The following is a 2,807-nucleotide window of genomic DNA, read 5'->3' as shown; positions in this document are numbered from 1 at the left end:
AAGCTTATCAGGACAATTTCATGCTGGACAGCTTAGAAAACATTTAAGAAACATAGTAGAAAAGTGCTCTTCCCAACAAGATGCTGAGATGTAATTTAAGAATCCACTTACTGTACAAGAATAAAAGAACCTCACCAAGCTATTTGTTTCTAGAGTCAAAAGATGAAATGGCCAAGACTGCTTCTCTTTTATCTTGACAGCTGATCGAGAACAATTTGTTCCATATTCTTACTTAAGGTCTCCTTCCTCAAGTCGCACATTTTAGCTGCGAACAGTAAGAAACATTTAGTAATCTGGGCTGACCTGCTTACCTCAAAATGTCACTTACAGTAGAAAACCTATTGCAGTGTCCAGTTTTCTCTGAAATGCTTGAGAGGCCAACCAGACTGCTCCACAATTTACTGTAAATTACTTTTCTTGCTTTAATCGAGCTATTTTAGTGTATGTCTGTTTTTGTTCTGTTTGTGTTATTCCTTTTAAAAGTAGGAAACATATGCAGTATTTTTTGAATTTCAAGTCCCTGGGTTAATTTATTAATATATGAGAGACCACACATCTGTGGGTGTTTTGCATATTTAAAAAAAAAAAAAAATTGAATCTTCAGTTCGACCAAAAACAGCCGATGCATGCAGTTTTAATGTGTTTTGCTCAGAGTAACTAGCCTACATTATCTTGAATAACAGAAAACAGGCCTCAGACTCAAGTTAAGGGAAGTGGGTGGGGTTGTTATCATTTACTGCTGCAGTTTGTGGAACAGTATCAAATCTGCTCTACCATTCATGTTACAGAAAGCAGTGAAGTGCAATCATTTTAACAGCCTTAAAGCTGCATTAATCAATTTTTTTTTATGTTAAATCAAATGGCAGTAATGGGAAAGGGGTGATTCACAGAGAGCCCACAGAGACATCACATACCACACAACTCTGTAGGTTTACAGAGCTTTTTGCCCTGTTTTAGATGATTGTTTTATGGCTCAGTCTCACTGCTTTTATTACATAGCTAAGTGTACATTTTAACAGATTTCCAGCAGCAGCAAAACTCTGCAACACTACATATCAGCACAAAATGGCAAACAAAGTCACTAGTTTGTCAAAAAAGTACAATAACTAGTAGCTAAAGACCTAAACAAAGTTTTCTTGCAAGTTGGTGGAGACCAAAGCAGAGCTAAAAGACGAGTGAACATGCCCATCAACAACTTCAGGTGGATGTTGTTTTGCATCTGCTTTGAAACAAGGGTTGGAACAATTGTTTATTATTGATTAATCTGTTGATTAATCTGATTATTTTTTCTACTGAATGTTAGAAAAAGAAATTAATTTCCAACGCCCCAAGGTGATCCATTTAGATTTTAATCAATCAACATTCCAGAACCCAAAGAGATTTAGTTTACTATTATATATGAAAAAGAAAAGCAGTGGTGATATTTGAGAAGCTGGAAACAGAGAATCTTTGGCACTTTGTTGACAAAAACGATTAATTATCAAACATAGTTAATTCATGCAAGAATCACTACAAAGATAGGCTTTTTATTGTGCTCCGTGTAAAATTATGATCTGAGAAAAGTACCTGTTATACTGAACTATCAATCATTTCATACTTGTTCAGTCATAGCCACATTTAGTGCTAAAAATGTTGACTGCTGTGGATCCCACCCATTGGTTACTTCTGTGTTACTGGCTTTATACACTTTTCTATAGAATAACAGAGTTTGTGATAATGTAGTGCTGATTATCAGTTTTTTTAATTGAAACATAGTTTTGTTGAGTTGCAAAATATATTGAACCCTACAGCAGCATAAATTCTGCCTTCTTTTAAGAAACAATTATGTTCTATGCCAAACACTCTGCACAGTTTTCTCTCCAGACATTATTACTAACAAATAGCTTTTTCTAGCAAAACCATGCAAATGCTTGCTCGCAGCTGCACAGTGAATATACAGAATACAGAAGGTACACAGTGTTTGGGGGGTGGCCCCTGCTTAATAAAACAGAACTTTCATGCATCTTTATTGTAATCTTTACTGAGCTGCACAAATGAAATATTAAAATGGTTCCTTTATTCTGTGATCATAATGCAGTCATTTAAAGACCCATGGTATTGCTTAAAGTAACAATTCAATTTGCTGTCCTGGCCTCTCCTCTCCAATCCTTGCTAACTAATGTAGTGTGATTCTCTACCACATGTGACATTATCTCAAAACTAGGGTGTATAGCCTCATAGCTTAATCTCACCTGGATGTCATACACAGTGGCATTTGTGTGGAGTGTGTTTTGCGTTGTAAGTGCTAACTGCTTGAGGGAGAAGAAAGATGCATTTGTCCAGTACACATTGCTGTGCATTAGGGACCGTTCGGTATTTATGGAATGGACCACCGGAGGAAAATAGGGGAGGGTCATGTCTTTTTATTCTTTGTTGAGGGGAGGGTCTTCCAATTTTTTTTTTGTCTAGGGGGGAGTGTCACCCAACTTTTGTATTCATGAGAACAGCAACATTTCAAAGTGGCTTGTTTGGTGCATATTTATCCATGTAGCTCCATGTAGCTCTCTCAGTCTCGGCCTCTATTGCTAGCAGATGGGTCCCTCCCTATTTAGTCAGCCAGACAATTTGAACTGTAGCTTGAGAGACCGTGTGATTTCCCAAACTGAATAAATCCCGCTCGCACATATAAACACAAAACTGCTTTGCTAGCTCCATCATGTAACTAAGACATCTGATGAAAAAATTATTTTATTCATTAGCATGATTGTCGTACCGTTTAGTTAAAAAACATCCAAAACACTGTACGAAAACATAACGGACCAGATGCA

The sequence above is a fragment of the Sander vitreus genome, chromosome 1 (genome assembly GCF_031162955.1).
Source record: "Sander vitreus isolate 19-12246 chromosome 1, sanVit1, whole genome shotgun sequence".
NCBI classification, from domain to species: Eukaryota; Metazoa; Chordata; class Actinopteri; order Perciformes; family Percidae; genus Sander; species Sander vitreus.
This window is presented reverse-complemented; position numbering follows the sequence as displayed.